This window comes from Drosophila obscura, unplaced genomic scaffold (genome assembly GCF_018151105.1).
Source record: "Drosophila obscura isolate BZ-5 IFL unplaced genomic scaffold, ASM1815110v1 contig_73, whole genome shotgun sequence".
NCBI lineage: Eukaryota > Metazoa > Arthropoda > Insecta > Diptera > Drosophilidae > Drosophila > Drosophila obscura.
In genome coordinates, this window is record NW_024542865.1 from 2,547,998 (window position 1) to 2,570,452 (window position 22,455).

The 22,455-nt window shown below is 47.1% G+C and overlaps 1 protein-coding gene across 1 annotated transcript in view; it reads left to right on the forward strand.

Moving 5' to 3' along the window:
- LOC111064965 (netrin-B) overlaps positions 1–22,455 on the forward strand; it is a 67,398-nt gene that overhangs the window by 19,437 nt on the left and 25,506 nt on the right. The window lies entirely within an intron of this gene.

Below are 22,455 nucleotides of genomic sequence, written 5' to 3' on the forward strand. Positions count from 1 at the left end.
GTGGAAGATGGAAGATGAGTCGCTGACAAGCTGTCTAGGCCTTGGCATAGACACGAAGCCCAAAGGGCAATCGTGGCTGCAGCAACCAGCAACCGGCAACCAGCAGCAGAAGCAGAAACAGAAGCACAGTGGCAGCGGCAGCGGCAGGAACTTCATGTCGAGTCTTTTGGCCAGTGGCAGAAACAGCAGGGGGGGGGGGAGTAGCCCCCGCAAGAACCGAAGGCCCCCAATGCTGAAGAGGCACCCAGGGTGGGCTTGGGGGGGTGTGGGCAGCTTTGGGGCACGACTCGAGTGACAAGTACGTGCAAATGATACTACAGCGTACGATGTACTTGACTTTGCCCCGACTTTGTTGCTGTTGCTGTGGCTGCTGTTGGCTGCTGTTGTTGTTTTGACTTCAATGTTGCCACTGCATGTTGCATGTTGCTGCGGTGCGCGGCGTTGTATTTATTACACTTTTAATGACAACGACAGGCAACGACGGCCTTTCGAGCCGTAACTCCAGGGCCGGAATAACCTTGTACTAATCTGTGACATCTATTACTTGGCACCGCTCCTGAGAAAGCGAAAGAGTTGGCTGAAGAGAGACAGTGAGGGGGGGGGGGGGCTTATAACGAAAGAGAAAGAGACTTTTGATACCCTTTCAGAGTGGCAGTGCTTGAGGGATTTGCCTTTGCTTTTGTTTACTATCAGAAGGTCTCTCTTTCTAAGGCTAGCTCTCTCCCAGTGTGGATTAGCCTGTTGTAAAAATATGCAACAGACAAATAGTTAAATAAATATATATGTAAAAAGTCGCGTCACATGGGCCTCTACACTCAGCGCACTCAGTACTCTTGAAGCTTAATTATCGATGGCAAAACAAGCCACATAACAGCCAAGAACTGCTCCGAAAACAAAGCCACTTGAAGGGTATCTTCGCCAGCGACTTCTGGCCCCCGATTGTTTCGGCGAGGCGCCTCGCTGTATTTACCTTTGACTGCGTTTTTGGGGCAAACACAACACTGAGTGAAAGGTGCTTTTCACAAGAGGGGTGTGAGTTTACTGGAAGGCAAAGGCCAAGGCAGTGCCTCTTGTTGGGGCACGCGCGTTGTTTTCTGTTTGCTGTTGTTGTTGTTGTTGTTGGTCTGAGCATTTCCGGCTATGGCTGGCATCGTAGTCGCTTCGAGTGGGGGAATGTGTCTCCTGCTCCCTTTTCGCTTCTTTTTTTGCCATCTTTTGCTGTATCGGCATGCAGATAGAGTGAGAAAGATACCACCCCACAATCGCAAGAATAAGAGAAAATACTCGTACTCTCGCAGTCACAGTCATTGTTGGAGCAGGATGGTAAGGGGGGCGGGGAGGGGGTAACATTTTTATGCGCTTTAATGAAAATCCTCTTATGCTTCCGTCGACTGGCGACTGCCGACTGCCGCCTGCCGCCTGCCGCCTCCCGTCAGAGAGAGGGCAAATTCTCGCAGTGAAGTCACGAGCCGACACTGTGATTGTTATTATAACGTGATTTGTGAAAGCGCAAAGCGGCTTAAAAATGGGCGAATATTCTCTTAGTTTTTCGGTATTCACGAGTGCACAGAGGAGTGGAGCAAGCGCACGGATGTGGCCATGTGAATGGAGTGACATGAGAGGGCTTACAGGTCACCAAGTCACTGCACAAAAGTCACCAATAAAATGCTGCAAAAAAAATAACAGCCCGCAATGTGCCTTGACCCTAACGATGCCTCCTCAGGACTCGTACAATTTATTGTTTGTGTCGTTTAATTAATTTTTAGAGACACTTTCGAGTGGGTTGCACTTCAAAGTAATTCCACAAGCTAACAGATTCACATACGATTGTGGCCCCGAGTCACATTTGAGCTTGTGATTTCAGTAGCCCCAAGGCACTCGCTGCTCATCTCTGTGCAACAAATAGCTTGCAACAAATAATACGAACCAACCAAGGCGGGGAGCTGCAACAGCAGGCAGCCAGGCAGCCAGGCAGGCAGCCAGGCAGCTTTGTGCCAAGTTTTGTTTAAAGTTTACTTGGGTTTTTTTTCCTTTGCATGACGACGATGACGATGTGGCATCCACATTCACATTCACGACCGCATCCAGACAGCGGAGAGGAGAGTTGCAACAACAACAACAGCAACAACAGCAACAACAACAATCTGAAGAGTTGTCGACGCTTGACGATGTCGTTGCGGCTGTTTGGATGCTGCAACATCAGACGTTGCTGACGTTGTCTATTTACCTTTGAGTTAGTTAAACCCGATGCCGATGCCCCCCTGCCCCTCTGCCACCTGTCACCCCCTGCCCCACTGTCTCTGTCGCTGCGTGTATATTTTACTAATTTAGATTAACCTGCAGCAAAAGCAGAAGAAGCAAAAAAAAAAACTGAAAGAATATAAAGACTGGCGCTGCAGGCGAAGCGAAGCAAGGGATACCCTGCATTTAGGTGGGGGGTTTTTTTTTGTATCCCCATAGAGGGTACACAGGCTGTAATTGATTGAGAGAGTTAGTGGATTACCCTGTGCAAAGCTTGTTTAAAAATATCTGCAGAAATTCACAGCCCAAGGTGAAAGCAAAGAATCGGCCGAGGGGCGCTGCTGCATGACGTTCATTTAATGCTTCCACTGGCAGTATCGTATAGCGAGTATCATCTATATGGCAGTACCTTAAAAAGAGCAGCCCTGAAAGAGATCTGAGGATCGTTGCTGCTTCCTTTTACGTACGAGTATAAATGCCAGTCTGCATGCAGGGTATATCGAAAGATGAGGAGGAAAAAAAGAAAAGAAAATTCTATCGCATTGCACACATGAGCACGTATGTACGTGGCTGGGTTCCAAACCAACCAACCAACCAACCAACCAACCATCGCAGCCCAAACAACTAGCAAAACCTCACCGAAACCCTCAACGAACCTGCGCGACTGGGGTCTGTGGGCCTGTGCCTGGGCCTCTCGCAATTTAAGATTATGAACCACAACGCAGACAACGGGGCTACATTGCGACAGCGGCAGAAAGATAGGGAGAAATTATATACACGAAGAGAGCCGAGAGCGGAGAGTGGAGACAGAGGCAGTGGCAGTGGCTGTGGCAGAGCCAGTGGAGGCCTAGAGGCATGGTCTAGGCCTTGGCATATGCTTTGGCTATGGCTCTGGCGCATGGCCAAGAGCCGGTACAGGTGCAGGTTACGTTTTTTTCGTTGTTGTTGTTGTTGTTGCTGTCTCTCCTTCTTTCCAGCTCCGTTGTCGCCTGGGAGGTCTCTGGTGGTATGTGGGACTTGGTCTGGGTCTGAGTCTATGATGCTCCCGATTGCCTTGCCAGCAAATTGTAATTGTGGGAATTAGCAGTCCCCACACACACACACACACACAAACACACAGCCACACAGCACTCCCCTCATTGGTGGCACGCCTTCGTGCGGGTCTGCCCCCAGACGCTGTCCTGCCACTGCCACACAGCGACTTCATTGCATATTGTAATTGAAAAGTTTAATCAAATTATAAGCTAAAATTTCATGTAATTGCAATTGAGTTTGAGCATTTTGCTGAGGCAACACCCACCGTTACGTGCCCAGCTAAATTGAAGGCGTTCATGGGTGGCATGGATTGGTTGGTGCACGGGGCTCGCACAGGCAGTGGCAGTGGTAGTGGCACCTGCAACTTGCTGCCTTTGGGGGAACGTGTGCCCAGGCGTGTGGGTGGTCGGTCAATGAATATGCATGCAACAGCATTCTGATTACGAGCTGGCTCTCAGATGATGATGATCGCGAGCGGAGGCAAAGGAATTGCCGTTTGGGGCTGGAATGGAAAGTGATGGAATGACCAGAATATACCATTAAATTCCATTTCAAGCTTTGATGTTGATCTAAACACTTTGGTGGCACTTATCGATACATTTTCGATAAATTATCTTTAGGCTATCGAACATTTGTTTGACTTTTATTCGCTTAAAGCCATATTAAACGCTTTTAATGAGCTTTTAATTATAAATCGAAGCTAAACTGAATTTATCGATAGCTGATTCTAAATGTGATCGATATGTAGTAATGTAGTAGAAATAGTTTAGCTTTAATTGATATCTATGCAGTTTAATAATGAAATTCTTAGCAGTTTTGTTACAATTTATCGATAAATAATCGATATATAGCTATCGAAATAAGCCAAAACCAAGCGTAAATCCCCAAATATCACAACAATGGGAACTTTAAATTAAAATCAAAACCACTAACGACCCCACTGCTCCACACCGCAACACCACCCCCTCGCTACCCCTCACTCTATGCTGCACTCCACCACCATCCGGGAATGTACTACTCGGCAGACCTGAATGCAGAAACTCAACAAAACTGACAGATGCACTGAAAGTGAGATTGCAATTTGACATTTGCTCTGTGACCCCCCCCCCGCCCACTAACCCCCTGCCACTCCTGCCCCCCCACAACGTAGTAGTAGTTGGAGCCCAAGCCCGTAGACAACTGCTCTCTGGCGTGTTCTCGTCAGCACGTCAGCTGTCAGCTCGTCAGAGTTCTGTGTTATGAAACATTAAACACTTTGGATGTGAAGTGATGTATCCAAAGTTTTGGTTGCTTGCTTCGCTGCATTTTCAGCAGAGGTGCAGCAAGCAAGCAAGGGGCTGGCACAGAGGCAGGAGCAGGAGCAGGAGGAGCATGTGGCATGTGGCAGGCGGTTACAAAACATTAACAGACATTAATTTTGCTTTTGCATGTGTCGACGGAGATGCCCGTCGCTCAGTTTTCGCTTCTGGGGGCGCATTGTTATCGCTGGCACACATCGGATCGGTGGCCACAGACCAGAGAGAGAGAGAGAGAGAGAGACAGCCCAGAGACCCAGACGCTGCGGTACAAATCCAACCATAGACCAGAGAACAGAGACCAGAGACCAGAGACCTGTAGACCAAAGTCCCCCCCCCACCCAAAACAGTAGCATCGAAGAGCAGTCGGAGGCTGCTGCAACACGCACACAAAATGTTTGCCGACATCTAAGATTGCCAAAACGTAGCCCCCGGGTTGCACGGGCAACGCTCAACAATGATGTGGATGATGATGATGATGATGATGATGATGATGTGGGCGCGCACACACACTGGCTGTAGCGGTGGCCTGGCGGGGAGAGGTGGGCTCTGCGGCTGGGGGTTGGGGCAACTGGCAAACGTTGTTAATTGTTATCTATGTAACTGCCTCTGTTGTCCTTCGTTTTTGTTTCAACGCCCCACACAACAGCAACAACAGCAGCAGCATTAACTACCAGAGGGAGAGGGAGGAAAAGAGAGAGGGAGGGAGAGAGAGGGAGAGAGAGGGAGGGAGAGAGAGGGCGGGAGAGGGAGGGAGAGAGAGGGAGGGAGAGAGAGAGGAGCAGCCAACAACGTTCTGTGGAGTCACAAGAGCAGCGATTGGGAGGCTGAGGCTGAGGTTCAGGTGCCACAGTGGAACAGATGAGCGCAGGAGATGGACGGGTAGCGGAGCTAAGGAGGGATATCTGTGTGGATAGATTTACTCATTTGATAATTGAGAGTCTGAGCTATGTCTGCTGCCCCGAAATCGAATTTTAAAGATCAAATTATCGGGTGCAGAAACGAACAAAAACTACGCCTGTTTCTCTCCGGTTCCTCACTGATCTCTCGGGTTCTATCTCACGTTTCTTTTCCATTATCATTCCATGTAGTTTATCAATCGGTTTTTGTTAGCTGCGATTACTTTATCCTTCGCCCCCCTTTGGCTGGCTGCAGGAATTCTTCACACTAACCGTCGCAATTGTCGCCATTGTGCCCGACATTCGTTTATGGCCAACCCCATGCCGTTTATGTCTACACCTCTCTGCCATTCCTCCCATTCCTCTCCTCTCTCTCTCTCTCTCTCTCTCGTTCGCTCGCTCTATATTTCTAGCACGCTCCTCTCTTGCTGTGGCAAATCAGAGTCAGCAGAGTGAACACGCTGCGCTGCGTTGCGTATACGTTATGCTTAGGTTAAATGTGTGTCTGCCACTGCCTACCCACCACGTGCCCCCGTGTCCCATGGCTATGGGATGAAGATGAAGATGAGAATGGCCTGGCCTATGCCCTGGCTCTGTGCCAGTGTCTCCTCATCCTCCTCATCCTCCTCCTCCAAACACTCCTTACCAACACTCCCCAACGTTCCCATCGTCGCCATCTCCCGACAATGTCTGCTCGGTGTGTGTGTGTGTGTGTGCTCTGCTGTGCTGTGCGCCTTTTGAGTTAATTGCGTTTTGCTCAATTTAATATTGAATTTAATTAGGGGCGCATTTTTGCTGAGGTAAGGCAGAGCCAGGGCAGTGGAGGGGGCGTGCCAGCATTCCGCCGAATGCTGATGACAGTAGGGGCGCCGGGCCAGAGCCAGAGCCGGGGCCCACCCAAGACACATTAAAAGCTTTTAGGGCAAATGAGCAAATTAAATTTGATATGCGATGCGACCGCCCTCCCCATCCCCATCCCCATCCCCATCCCCATCCGTGCCCAAAGCCCAAAGCAGGACCAAATGGAGGACACGGGAACGTGGCCCATCGCTTCCATCTACTGCTGGCATAATCCCATAAAATTAATGCGTTTAATTGAAAGTGTTAAGCATTTCTTCTGGCCTCGGGCCATTCGACAGCGAGAGACAGAAACAGAGACCGAGACAGTGTCAGGGACAGGGACAGGGACAGAGTCAGGGACATCGAGGGGCAAAGCATTTGTTTAATTGCGGCAGGCAGCATTCACATTTTCGCTTGCTGCCCCGCCGCGGGGGCAAAAGTGGCGCAGTGGCCAGCAACAGCAAAAGTGTTGCCAACACAATTGACAAACTAATTGACAAATTGTCGCTGGAAAGTAGGCAATGCCTGGGGGTGTGGGTGGTGGGTGGTGGGTGGTGGATGGTAGGTGGGTTGCCGTGGAGTCCTTGGCAATCAATTGCTCATTAAAATGCTGTAGATCCGGCAAATTGTATGGACAAAACAGAGCAGGCAAAACATCAACGAACGGACACGCGGTCCAGACACGGCAAAACGGAAACACGGAGTTCTCGCAACGCATTTGCAGCTCGTTTCGCCATGTTGCATGCCACAAAATCATCAACACGTTAATTGAATTGTTGACTGACACACACATAGGCGGAGAGCGGAGTGGATTGGGTTGGATCAGGGGGCAGGGGCAGGGGCAGCAGCACTGCCGGACAGGCTTCGTGCGAATGCGGTTCACCGCTTTTGCCGTAGAAGAGTGAGAGAGAGACTGAGAGGCAAAGAGGCAAAGAGGCGTGTGCCCCTTGTTGCAGGGGAATGCGTTTGCTTTCATGGTTCGCTTCGCTAGTGGCATGCAGCAGGAGCAGCAGCAACAGGGGCACCCTGGGTCCGTTCTGGCAGTCACGTCAGCGCCATTTTCGAAAAGCCTCCCAACTATAAAATGGCTGCAAGTGGCAGTCAGGCAGGCAGGCAGGCAGGCAGCAGAGGCAACATCAGAGCCATGTCTGGCCACGTCTGCCACTGTCTATGGAGTGTGTGGATCCTGTGTGTGTGTGTGAGTGTGTGGGTGTGCGTGAGTGTCTGTGTGTGAGTGACTGGTAATTAATGAAATTGCAACGCATTTGAATTTTAATTAAAACAAAGCGCGCAAATTACGACAGTTGCAAAAGTGATAGAGAATTGGAGTCATAGAGGAAAGTAGACGGAACTGGAGTCATAGAGGAAGAGCAAGAGAGCAAAGAGACAGAGAGAGAGGGAGAGGGGACAGGACAGGACAGCAGAGAAGAAGATTGAGGATACAGACAGAGAGGGCGAAGGATAAAAGTCACTTGAGAAGTCATTGGATATGCGACGCTACACGTGCACTCGTATTTAGAAACCAAAGAAGTAGCCCCTCGACTGACACTGAGTCAGATGGAATGGATTGCAATACACGCATGAGAGGGCAGTGAACAAAAATTAAATAAAGGCATGCAATGCATGCACATTCGATGAGCAAATCATTGGACTTCCACAGAAGTGTCGATAGATCAGAATGGAAAATCTTTTACATTGATTTATTGATTGACATTAACATTAGCATTGAAATTTCTCTTACCAAATGTATATTGAGAAACATAAAATAGTCGATTTATCGGTAATCGTTAATCGTTAAAAAAACCGATCAATTATAATCGATAATTATCGATTAATATTGAAAAATTGGCCACATTTTAAAAGCTAAGGAATTTCGGAGGAAGTTCGAGACAGATAACAAATATCAATCGATATAAAATCGATATTTCTTATCAATAAATATGTTTGATAAATCCATTAAAACAAAAAAAAATTGATAAATAATAAAAATCGATGAAAAATACTTAAATAAATAATCAAAACTCAATCTCGTTCACTGCCAATATTCAATATTACCGCAATGGGATTTGTCGGTGAGGGAATCACAGCGCTTTAAAATATACAAGAGGAGTGTCCTTGCTCATCCTTACAGTCAAGTGATTTTTCAATCGCTGCTCGGTAGACTCTCAGCGCTCACCGGTGCTGGCTCTGGCTCCCCATCTTGCCAGCTCCCAGCTTGCCAGCTACCAACTCCCAGCGGTGCCATTGCCAATTCCTTGGCCTCGGCCTTTTTAGCAGCTAAATTGCTTGCTTCCGTTAACTTGCCCAGAGGGCAGGGCCCACACACAGCCAACTACGAGCATACAAAAAAAACGTAGAAAATAAAAAAACAAAACAAAACAACAACAAAATGAAAAAAAAAAGAACAAACAAACTTCTTCTGCTACCTGGGATACCTGGTTGAGCGGTTGAGGCTCAGAGACAAAAGCTCGAGTCAGTCCAAGTGGCTGCCTATTATGCGAGTAAGTGTGTCCCCCCCTCTCTCTCTCTCCCTCTCTCTTTCTCGCTCTCTCTCTCTTTCTCTCTCTCTCTTTCTCTCTGTGTGAAGGATGCACCGAGAGAAAAGAAACACTAATATCAGGGGTCGAAAGTGCATTGAGTGATACTAAGTCGAAAGTTTCAGTGCAGAAATTGAAAACCAACCGAGTTGCACTGCTGCATGACAAGTGACACGAAGGCTAAGGGAACCCTCAGGAATTATTGGATCATGTACTATTCCATCTATTACTATTTAAACGATTTTTTTTGGAATGAATAAAACGGCAACCATCCTCTTCCTAGATTTTTAAATATTATTTAAAGCTTGCAGGTGCTAGAAAGATTTTCTTTTGTGCAAAATGACAGATGATGGCTTCCTCTTTGCTAGTATAAAAAGCATAATCGATTTGGGTCATTGATTAGTTAATTATTATTGTTTTTCCTACTGTTTGGTGTTCCCTTTGGGATTATATTTGGCAGTTGCATATTTCTTAAATCAATTAAAATAATTTAAATGCATGCCCACTGTTCTCTCAGTGCACGCGTCGTCTATTGAATGCTTCACAATGTTCAATAAGCCCTTGGGGAGCCCAAGGAGAAGCGGGGGAGCACAGTCTGGGCTCGCCCGACGGGCAATTGCTTTTGTTTCGCTGGGCATCCCCGCCTCAGCCTCAGAAATATTCCCACATGGAGGAGGAACCCGTAGTATAGTCCTCCAATGCCGTTGTCCGAGTGAGAGAGTCCGTGTAATTGCGTTTGTGATATTAGCCTGAAGTCCACTTTGCTGTTGCTGATTTTTTTTTCTTTTTTATATTTTTTTTCTTGTTGCTTCCCTGCTGCTGCTGTTGCTGCTGATTTTTTTCTGCCATCGCTTCACTTGAAGTTTTTGCCTCTGTTGCAGTTTTCAATGGGGCACATGGCCCCCAGGAGCAACTGCCCATCCATCCATCCATCCATCCATTGCCATACGATCCATTGGGCCTCCCTTTGGACCATGTTTAATTTGAATTGTTTTCATTTACAGTTGCCATTTATTCATTGACCAAACGTCGACGCAGAAGCACGGAGAACGGGAGCATGGTGGGGGGAGGCAGTGCCACTTGATTGGCAAAAACCAGAAAAACCAAAAAACAAAAAGAAAGAGGAGAAAGAGCTGGGGAAGGTGGCTACATTTTAATATGATTTTTGTGTGTATATTTTGGCTGTAGCTTTTCATACAAATTGAATTTCATATGTGTGTGCATTGCACTACACTGGAAAATACTGGCATGGAGCTGTTTCGTTGCTGTTGTTGTTTGTGGTGTTTCCCTGCAGCTGGCTGGTTGCTCATTTTGCACATGTTGAGAGATACATTGGGCCATTGTAAGGGAAGGGCTAAATCAAGGGTAAATTCTTCCTTGAGTGTCATTGTACAGTATTTCTATTGGAAGGTGTGTGTGTTGCTGCGGCTCTTCTTTGCTGCCGGGCCATTGGCATTGCTGGAGGTGTCCTTGACTGCCTTGAGTCGGCGCTTGAACTCGGTGATAGCTCAGGCTTAGCCAGCTTCTGTGTGTCGCTGATGCAGAAAAAATTGGGCGCTTAGCAGGGCAAGAGAATAAAAATTAAATAAATCATATCACACGATAATAATAATAATATTAATGTCCGAATTATTCATGCATCAAATATAACTCTGTAGTTTTGTGAGTCCACAAATGTTAGTCACGGGACATATGTATGTATGTATGTATGTGTATGTATGATTGAAAGGGAAGATTAAGGGCATAATTGATTGATTCTTTTCTTAAGCTAAATTTTCACTCGAAAGTTAATGGACTATTTTTTCATTCTAAGTTATCTGCTAATCTACTCTGTAATAGATGCTGATCACTTTTTACTGCCAAGCTACACCGTGTGTGAAAGAGAGAGAGAGCTAGAGGCAGGTTAGTCAGCCAAAGGAAATTCATTTTCAGAGCTGCATTCTGATGGAATTTCAGGAAAATATTCTTGAAAATGAGTGTTATAAATTCTTGTGCATTTATCTAAATATTTTCGGGGTAATATATTAAATTTTATTGCCTTAAAGTGCTTTATGCCATAGTTGATGGGTATTCTTCAGATCTTTCAGTGGACTTTCTCCGCCAATCCTATGAGTGTTTTTGTTTTTGGTATCCTGTAAAATTACTTTGATTAATTTTCTTTAGTAAACCGCATGAGGGGGAAGCCCTTCCAGGCATGAAGTAACACTGATGTAGAGCATTGATTTATGTGGCTCTGTAGGGCGCACTTTTCACTTTTCAGATATCGTATGGAGATAGAAAGCTCTTGGGAATCAGAGAGAATTATGAGCCAGCTCCATGGATGCACCTAAAAGGGGAACTTAAAAGTGAGGCAAAGATTAAGCGAAGGTTAATCCGCAAAACTGAATGCAAAATAAAGTCCATCCTTCATGACTCGTGAGTCACGTGGCAGATTGCATTGCGAGATATTTGCATTGCGCATACGACACGTTGACCCAGTTTCTGGGGCCGCCCCCCCCGGCTGTCTGCCTTCTCTTTTATGAAACGAGGAGTGCGGGGGGGGGCATATAAATTATAATTTCTCTTTGTTGATGTTGTCATTTGTTGTTAAGCGTATTTTTGGCTAATTAAAAAAGAGCGACAGGCGAATAAAGCAGCAAAGACGACAGCGAGAACTAAGACCAAGACCAAGACGCAGACGAAGATGAAGATGGGGAGAAACTGAAGAAGAATGCAAATTAAATGAAGAAAAATGCGTCCAACGGATGAGGTGCAGAGGGAGCTGTGGAGCTGTGGAGAACCAACAAAATACAAGCGAAGCTAAATTGAAAAAAAAAACAATGATAAATGTATAAAAAAAAGGTTTACAAAATTATATAAAAATGATATGAAAAGCGGGAAAAACGGAATGGGATGGGAAGGCAGCAAACAAGAATAAAGCCACGTCAAACAAATTTCATTCTGACAAATTATGATTTATTTTACAGCCGAATGCTGCCACTGCCCCTGTCCCTGTCCCTGCCCCTGCCACTGCCACTGCCTGGCTGCCGTTTGTGCTTGTTGTTTTTTTTTTCTTTTACCTTTTGTTTGGTGCTTGTCGTGCGGTTGTCACTGCCTTTGACGTGGGCGCCGATGCGATGGGGTAAACGCAGCTGCAAAGCCAACTTGTGGCTGATCAACAATTTTTCGGATGAAACAAAGGCCCAGCATGATGTGAATGCCGTGATTCACGCGTGACACGTTGACACAGCATGCCCCCGAAAGCTGGAAGGGTCCTCTGCAGTGTGAGAAGTATGGGTGACAGAACATGACATATGTACATACACACAATGCATTTATTTGCATTTGAATTTTGGGCATTTTAGGGCCAGAAGTTTCACCTAAATTCCACAGACAGAAAAGAAAGAAAATGCACGCAAAAAATGATGGAAATATGAGGCTAAAAAGACAGTGAAAGCATCTCTAAATCAGTAGATATATTCCTGAACAAGACTCATGTGAAAAACTACAGGAAGATTTCATGGCTTCTAAGCCAAACGAATTGAATCAAGTGCCCCTTGTCAGAGAGCCCACAGCCCCCGTCGCTTGCTGCCCTCGAGGAATGCTCAAACATCGATGAATGATTGCTCGTAATACAATATACTCGAGCGAGTACGAGTACGAGTACAAGTACGAATACGAGTGCGTGTACTCGTACTCGTAAATGCATTTGCCAGCTGTTTTTCTTGGCAGTGAGTGCGGGGTACAGAGCAGCACAGAACGCATCTATGCCCCTGGGGCATATGGTAAAAGGCTTGACGCTTCAATTACACACACACACACACATACACACACAAGCTGGAGTGTGGAAGAAGAGAGAGAGAGAACGAGATGGAGCTTCGCTGACCAGCGGCGATCGTTAAAATCCAGAAAGCATCAAACCCGAATGTCTGGACACATACTGCTCCTGGGGCGCTACTCCTGCGAGGACTGCTGCAACTACAACTACAACTACAACTACTATGTACAACTACTCTAGCAGCTGCCACAAACTACTGCCTGCCACACGGCTACGCTGCTGCTGCTGCTGTTGCTGCTCTTTCAACTTGTGCCTTCTGTTTCTGCCGCCTGTTGAGAGTTGACAACTGTGCACTTGCATGGCCTACGGCTATGGCTATGGCTAGAGCCATGAAATATCTTTGCAACGATTGCATGCCTCCCGCCTCCTGCCCCACGCCGCATGCCTCCTGCAGGTTGTCATGCAAAATCAGCAGTTGCAAGCAATAAGAGGGGGACTGGAACTGGGATTGGGGCAGCCCAGACGGAGTGCTGGCATGCGATTTGGTCAAACATTTCTCAGTTGCTCCTCCAGGCAGGAGGCATTTACATTTACTCGACCATTTCTCATGCTCATCGACAGAGCGAACGGACAGTGGACGGTGGACAGTGGCATGGGGATTGCAGCACTGGAAATGGAAGTAGCAGAAGCAGCAGAAGCCGGAGGAGTTGGAGGAGTTGGTGGGACAGTGTTTAAGGCAGAGTATTAGTGACAGTAGCAATATATGGGAGCAGAATGCTAAGCAGTACGGGTAACAGTATGAACAGTGATTGCAGTGGGAATTCGCCTTAGAAGAGGCAACTGTGATTGCAGTTATCATTGGCATGGAATCAGCAGACACAACAGTGGCAGAGAAGTATCCGAAAATTGATTAGCTAGTCAGTGAATGCAGATTACTGGCCAAATAATGGGCAATATCACTGGAAAAATGTGTTTAAAAGTAGAAGAAATATTTACAGTGATAGCTTGAAATGATGGAAAAATAAGTGTAACAGGAGGCGGATGAAGGAAATGCTTTTTGGATGAGTAAAAGTAGCCTAGAAAGTAGCCAGAGAACAGTACAGCATTATCACCAAAAGATAGCAGCGGTGGTGCTAAGCCACATTGGAAGAGAGAGAGAGAGAAGAGCAGCAGAAGAATGCACAGAAAGATTAGGAGAGGCGTAGAGAGAGAGTGAGAGAGCGAGAGTGAGAGAGAGCAAGGTGATATGCAAACCTCAAACTTAACTGCTAAGCCACACTGTAAGAGAAGGAGCGGGAACAGTAGCAGTCACTGTCACAGTCACCGTATGCCCATCGCATCGCTCATCTCTGACGACCACTCAATGCGATGGCTTCTCGTTTTGTTCGGTATCATCTCTCATTCAGGTCTCCCTGCTTCCTTTTTACCTACTCTGGGGACGATGCCGTTTAACTCGAAATTCAAACACACTTTTCGGTCTAGCGCTGATTGTGAAATCTTGTTTGTTTGTTGCCCCATCCAATGCTGCATGCTGCATGCTGCATGCACCACTGCCACTGGTTTAGCTACCACTCTCTCTCTCTCCCCCTCTCTCTCTCTATCTCTCTGGCAGTGCCACCCACTCAATCATCGAACATTGGCCATTGTCCAGTTTTCGAGTGGAAGCTCCTTTCGGGCATCCTCTTTTGAACTCGCCTGCGGAGAACAAGTTTATAGACGAAGGATAAGGCAGAGCACACAGCGCACAGCGCACATTTCCATTGGCAAATTGAGTCATGGACCACAAAAATTGAAATTCAATCAGCGTTGGAGGCGGCTTCGGTGGCTTCCGTGCCACAAGGTGTCGCTAGACAACGCACACACGCCACATCTACCAGCGATCCCCAATCTGATCCGAAGGCGATGCGATGCGATCAACTCCACAGCGTGTGAGTGGAGGGGATCGCGTGTCGACCTTAAAGGAAGGGCGGGGGCAACAGAGAGTGGGGCAGGGGCAGGGGCAGGGGCAAAAGCATCGCGTCAAAACTAATTAAATAACTCGTTCCTTACGACCAAGCGGTGCGGTGCCCCCACAGATGTTAACGAAGCTGCAGATGGCGGAGCTGGAATCTGATGCTGATGTTGAAGTTGAAGCTCTCCCTGGCTCATGTTCAGCTGTCGAAAGCAATTAATTTTCAATTATCTCTGGGAAATTAGACAAAAAGCCCAGAACTTGGACTTGGATGAGAATGGGAGAATGGGAACGGCGAACGGAGAATGGAGAATGGAGAACGGGTGTCAAAGCAAACAAATACCAGCGTGGAAAATATTTTCATAAAAGTCGGCCAAGCAAATTGGCCAATTAAAGGGCCGCAAAAGTGTTTGATCAAATCAAAACTTTTCAGAGAGAAAAACAAAAAAGAAAAAGGGAAAACGTTGGCCAGCATAAACCATAATTATTATAATTTCATGTTTGGTTTTGGCTTGGAGAAGTTATTCCCCAAGTTTTCCATTGTTCCATGAGAACTATGGCGGGAGAGAGGGAGAGGGAAAAGTAGTTCTCGGAGTGGGTAAAAGAAAACAACTTGGGAGTCAGCTAAAAGAGACACAGAAATAAGAGATGTGAGATCTTTGCTGCTAAGCCACACTGGGAAGGGGCTTACAGTGCTCTCGCCTTGAAAAGCGATTAAGTCCATAGGTAGATTTTATTTTATATTTTATTTGACTTATTTTATTTTTGAATAATTCCCAGCCTTAAAATGAATTTTTAAATGCAAGCGAATGAAACCTAAAATAAGTATTATCGCAGTTTGAGGTTCGAGCAGTCAGTGTGCCCGAATCAATGCCAATATCCATTGCAATAATCATAATTCTTTTTCCTCTTCTTGCAGGTAAGTTGAAGATCCGTTTTTATCTGTAAGCGTATTGTGTGATATGCAATCGGTTAATCCAAGGGTAAGCCAGCGAGAAACTTGCTTAAATTTATATAAATTCATACAAGCATCCATTTGAGTTGCCATTTATGCTCTGCTTTTGTTTGAAATGTTTATTTAATAAATCAAAGGCCAATATCCACCTGAAGAATGTCTGTCCATGTTTGCCAATGCAAAATGTGGATATGGTAATGGCTTTTAGCCGAGATTCGAGCGAATGTCTACAGAGTGCAATTCAATTAAATTCAAATGGAAATGCAAATGCAAATGCGAATGCGACTGCGAATGCAATTTCAATTGGAGAAGCAACCAAAGATGCAAGCCGACACTCAGCGCCTCATTTTGACCGCAGCTTTTTGGCCAGACTGCGGCTGTGGCTCTGACTCCCCAGCTCTCTCTCTCTCTCTCTTGCTGTCTCTCTCTCTCTGGTTATGGCAGTGGCCGCCCATAGGTAGGTCCACCGGCAACAGCTTGTCTGTTGCTTGTGTTTCTGGCAGCCCCCTGTGGCAGCGTCTTGTGTCTGCGCCGTTTTGTCTGCATCTGCAACTGCATCTGCATCTGCATCTGTTTTATCCCTGCCCCAGAGACCAGGGAGAGCACAGAGCCCTGCCCCCTGCCCCGTGCCCCGTGCCGCTCGATTCTGTCGTCATTTAAAAATAGCTTCAGCAAACGGCAGGAGGAGGGTCGCCGCGAGGCAGGTTAAGCTAAAAATATGACAGCAGCAGCGGCTGCCTTCTGTACACTGTGCGGAAAGTTGTATTCCGTTTCATGGAAGGCTTCAAATAATTTTCAACTATTTTTTATGCCTTTTGGTTACCCCTGGAGTTCGATTTAGATGTTTAACTATTTATTAGCAATTATTTTCTGGGATTTACTTTACTTATTTAAAGGGTTTTCGATCTGGCTATGCAGCTGCTAACTGTATCGAATTTCGAGCCGCAATCTTTTGCCATTTTCTGTCAGATATCGCACAGATATCGTAAGTTCTCTGGTAGTAAGTCCCTTCCGTAGCGGGCCATCAATTTGAGGCTTCCATAAATTGATTCCTTCTGTCTTTGCAAAAAATACTACAAACAGACACAGACACAGACACAGAGATATTTCGCTACTTTTATCTGCCGTTGCGAACTCTTAACCAGTTTCTGACCATTCCATGCCATTCCCCCTGTGCTGTCCTGTGCTGTGCTGTCCCTTTGGGGGCCCATGCACCTTCATCACCGTCGCCCCCGTCGTTTGTGAATCCACAATGTCCATTGTCACATTGGCAGAGCGATTAACTTATTTGAGTAGGAGACAGCTCTACAGACTCCACTCCTGATGACTGGCAGCATCATCATCATCTGCTGCTGCTGCTGCTGCTGCTGCTGCTGCTGCTGGTGGCCGCCTTCCTTGGGTGTTTGGGGGTGTCCCTCCGTTGCGTTTCTCTGCTGGCTGTTTGCGTTGCGTCTTTTGCTTAAAGTGTAAATATTATTTCAAGATACTTAGCCATGTTGTTGCCATCGTTCTTTTGGATACCCAGCAAGTCCCCAGAAGTGCCAGCAGTGCCAGCAGTGCCAGCAGTGCCAGCAGTACGGGGATGGATTAGCTTATTCCGCTGGAGAAACGTCCTTGTCCCTGTTACTGTTACTCTGTTCCCTTTCCAGTGTTTGCTGAATGACTGAATGACTGATGGATTGACTGACTGACTGACTGACAGACTGACAGACTGTTGGCTTGTTTGCTTGTTTGCCTGTTGAACGCTGTGTGCCACTGACAGGCAAACGGATATAAAAGTCAGAGAACGTCTGGCAGTCTGGCCAATTAATAAGCCGCACTAATGGCATTGCCCGCTGACGGATATGATGCAGCGACGACTTCCAAAGAAGATGCCACGCTGCGTTGCAGCTCATTTGATGGGGCATGGGGGCTCCCGTCCCTTCCCCGCTCTCTTTGAGCACATATTTAGGCAAAACATCATCATCAGCAGCAGCAGCAGCAGCAGCAGCCTCCACTCTATATATATCGTATCGTTTCGTTTCGTTTCGTATATATATCTCGTATCTGGAGATTGGAGGCAGCAACAAACGCGCTGCACAGACGGAAACTCATTAGCGAAACTGTGTCTTGCCGCTGCTGCACCCTTTATCAAGCGTACTGCCGCTTCCTGCCACACAGTTGCCCAGTTCCCTTTTTGCATGGCAGTCACCTGGCAGCATCGTTATGACGCGCCCGGAATTTCTTTTTCGCACAGGTCCTGCCAGGAAAGGGCACATCAGCTATTGCTTGGAATTTGCCAGCGCTCGATTTGGGCGGTGCGGGGGTGCAATCCATTCCATTCCCAATTTGTTGACATCTTTGATAAATTTTCAGCACACATTTCTGGTGGTTTCAACGCTGCGAGATTTGTCTATTTTTTTTTGTTTTCTGTCGATATTTATAGCCGCCCCCTCGTAAATTAGATATAGAGCAGGCCAGCCAGCAGAGTGACATATTTATGAGCTGTGTTTGTGATTTGTTGGCTTTTAATGATTTGAAAATTATTATTGGGAATCTGGGGGGTTTTTTTCTTCCGATTTAATTGGGTTTTGGAATCAATTAGTTGTGGGGGGGGTGGGAAAAGGTAAATGAAAAGATGAAGATAAAATCGAATTCAGAAAGATATCGGTATAATCGGTTTGAAGTGTTTCAAAAATTAATAATTAATCCAGTAAAATGTACAAGACGCGCTTTGGGAATCATAACCGATTCCCAGCCCATTCCCAGCCGATTCCCAGCCGATTTCCAGCCCATTTCCCAGCCGATTCCCAGCCCCTTTCCCAGCCGATTCCCAGCCGATTTCCAGCCCATTCCCAGCCCCTTCCCAGCCGATTTCCAGCCGATTCCCAGCCCCTTTCCCAGCCGATTTCCAGCCCATTCAGCAAAAATACCTGCGAATAAAAAGCGCTTCATATTTGAAGAATAAGTGTATGCCGCAGTGCTGTCTCTTGTGGCACTGCTGCCATTTGATGTTCTCGCGGTCTCCTCACCGCCACAGTCCCCGCCACAGTCGCTGCCCCACGACCGCCCTCCTATATACACACATAGCTTTAGTGGCGACACATTGTTCTGCTTATATTCCTTCTTCGTTCTTTTTTTTTTCCCGCGCGTTTTGTTCGCGTGTGTACACAAATTTTTATGACGACAGGTTGGTGGGTTGCTTGGTTGCTTGTGACACTGGAGCGGGTGTGTGTGTGGGGGGGTGGCTGTGGCTGTGGCATGTGGATGCCCCGCCGACTGGCAGCCCTGGCAAAGCGATTTCACGCTTCATGTTGCACGGTGCACCCAGTGGCGCCAGCTAACGGGGGTATAGCCAGCCAGTGGGGCAGCCTCTTCTGTTGCCACTCTCTCTGCTCTCTGCTCCGCTCCGCCGATGACGTTGCCGGCACGAATGAATGAATGAATGGCTGGAAAACGAGCAGCCAACAGCCAGAGGAGGACTTGCCGCGCGCTTCGAGCTGCCACTCGGAGATGGAGATGGAGCTGGAGCTGGAGCTGGAGAGCGCGCAATCCGGGCTGGAGATTCAGATGAAACTCCGGGCTGAAGCCCGAGCCCGAGCCCGTCCGTCGCTACTGCCACTGCCACTGCCACCCCCACTGCCCCTCTGCTGTGGAGGTGGCGCGCTGCAGCCGAGTGAGATGAGTGGTTGACATGTAGCCGCCATTAGCGGTAAGATGACAAGCGTTGAAAGCGCGCCCCGGGAATTAAAACGCGCAAAAAAAATGGAAATGGAAGCAGGCAAAAAAAAAAACAAAAAAGAGAACCGGAAAAAATAACAAAAAACCCAAAGGGAGGCGGGAAAAAAGGGTATAAAAAATGAGAGAAAAACGAGGAGAAGAGAGAGGGAGAGAGATAGAATTGGATGCGATAGTTTTTTCCTTTTGCCTTTTTTTATGACAGCAACCGCAGGCGGAAGAAGGGATGGGATTGGGATTGGGGGGCGGGTGCATGTGGCATAAAAAAGAGGTGCAAAAATCATCAGCATGCTGTCAGTGGCAGGCAGGCAGCAGCCACCTCTATCCCCGTACCCAGCCGAACCAGAGATAGATCTCTTTCTATGGTGGCAGCCGCCTGTCACATTAAAGTATCATTTACAGTCACTTCGTGCCAGTTGCCCCTCTGCCCCTCTGCCCCACACAACCAGCCACGTACCACTTACCGATTAAAGTCAATGGGGTGCAGTGGCGGCACTATAGCCTACCATCCCACCCACCCACCATTCGTAGTATATTGATTTCAGACATAATTTATGGCCTCGCGATTTGAGTGCGTTTTCCATGCGATTTCGCTGTGATTTACGCGCGTTTTGGCGATGCGTTTTTAGTCGCCCTCTCTCGAACACACACACACACAGACACAGACAGACACAGACAAGTGGGGCGTCTGGCAGTGAGTTGGGGGCGTAACAACGGAAGCGATTTGCAATGAATAATATTAACATTCATAATTGCCCAATGCCCCAATGACTTTTTGGCTTTGAATCGCAATTTTGGCAACTGTTTTTTGGTTTTTATTTGGTTATTTGTTTTGTTTTTTGTTTTGTTGCTGCATAAAATTTGGTTAGTGTCCAAAAAGTAACGGGGTGTGTGGGTGTGTTCGTGTGGGCGTGCTGCAACTTCGGAGGTTACGCCACAAATTGGCACTGTGAATGAATAATGAATATCGTCTGAGACAGGGGGACAATATTACCGGCATTACCAATGATGAGCGCGAAGCGCATGTGGGGCCTACCCGATTCATGGCTGATTTTTTAACTTATTCATAAGCAATTTATAACCGATTCATCGCCGTCAACCGATTCATAACCGATTCATAACCGATTCAGAAAAATTAATTGTTCGATTTTTGTTTAGCCTTTTCTAACAGTACCATTAAAAGTATTTAAATTTATATTCCAGTGATTTTCGATTATTTTTTGGGTATAACATAATTTTTAAAAGAATTATGCAGATCCACTCCCGACTTATAGATGTTCCTTAACATTCATTTCTGGCAACATTTATGTGCTCGCCGCATCAATTGAAAGTATTTTGCTGATTAAAAACGAATTATGCAACGATCTATAGCCGATCCGCCATGTTTTAATGGCCCCATCCGGGAATGCTGCCAATTTGCATAAAAGCGGAAGCCCAGCCATAACTAGTTTTCGAGACACGGGCCATATATCAATTCGATTTATAGTTGCACAAAATTCCAGAACTCGGAAATACGAGACGCGACGGAAAAACTTTACGGCCCAAGAGCTCGCCAGAGGCTTTTGTTTGAGGCGGGTGAGGCGGCCACAGGGAAAGTCAGAAATTATGTGGCAACAGGATGCGCTGACATTTATCACCTGCATGCATGAGGCGGTGGTGGGGGAGTTGGTGTGGCAGCATAGTTTGTGGCAGGTCTCCCCAACACATTAACTTCCCCTTGCCCTTGGCACTTAACCCGCATTCGTGTGGGGCATTTCGTAGCAAAGTTTTTTTTCGGCAATTGTAGTCAAAGTGGCAGACACATTTTGTGGCCACCAATTGTAGGAGACACAACGGATAGGATACCCTTGCCAATTATGGAGCCCACATGCACATGTTGTATATCCGGGCCAGAAGAGATATAGAACTCCAACTGAATGCCGTATCCCCTCCGAATCGGTGAACTTTTCCAGGCAGCATGGCAGTGCCGATTGGCGGGTATCCCCATAGCCCATATATCATCATCCATAGGGTTTCTGGTGCTGGTTTCTGCCTTCTGCTGATTATAGACAGCGAGAGAGAGATGGAGAGAACCGCAACAGACGTAGCCAGCAGCCAGCACCCGTTGCAGAGGCAGCAGAACATTAGCATTAGCATAAATTTTGAGAGCTAGCGCTCGACACAACATCGGCGTATGAATATATAATATGTGCCGATGCCGGTGCCGGTGCCGGGTCTGTGCGTTCGTTATTTATGAGTGACTGTGTGCGGTGTGTGTGCCACAGAACTTGGGGGCAACTTTTCGACTGGAAACATGCCAGAAATGAGGGAGTGGGGGGTGGCAGGAACTGTGTGGCAGGATAATCGCTGCTTAATGCAGTCGCGCATATAACGCGACCCATCCGTTCTTCCTGCAGCCATTTGTCTTCCAATCCTACTCAGCCATTGATAGCATCCCCCCATCCCATGAATCTGCTCCTCCTGCCCCTGCCCCTCACCCTGCTGCTGCTCCTCCCCCTGCTCCTTTGGGGCGCATTGAAGAGCATTCAAATTTAATTTGCATGCAGGCGGCACAGGGGAAACAGAGCAAACTTTTGTTTGCTTTTGCGGTAGCGAAATCAAATTTGAAATCCGCTTTCGAGTGCCCCAACCCTTGTGCCATGTGGCAGGCCACCCCCCCAACAGAATATATCAAAGGGATCGCTTATCAAAGTCGACGTTGGATTTGTGTAGAGCGTTTTGCGACTAACTAGGCCGCCGTCGTCGCGTCTAAGCCCGAAAATCGTTTAAGTTTTTTGACCAGAGCCATGAGGGCTTTTCCCCACTTGCCACGCACACACACAGCGCTCCCTGCCACTGCCACTGCCCCTGCCGCGCACACAGGTGGCAGGCATAAGCTGTTTGAAGTTCTCCATCAGAGACGAGCCGAACCCTGAGCTTGGCGGCTGGGGGTTTTTACGGGCTTGGCGTAGGCAAACGATGCCAAATTATTTTTATTTATTCGTGCGTTCAAAGAGATTAGCGCTCTCTCTGGGTTTTCGGTTAATAGGCAAAAGGCTGCGCCGTCTTGGGTTTTCTTTTTAGCCCGAAACACGAGTAAACCTGAAGAAAGACTCCAGGAAAAAAGGTCTCAGGAATGCACTGAGCTAAAAATTGAGCAAAAATTTTGTGCAGCGAGGGGCGTATATTTCCAGAATGAAGATCTCGATATTTAGAGCCTAATAAGTGACTCGAATTAATGGAAATTCG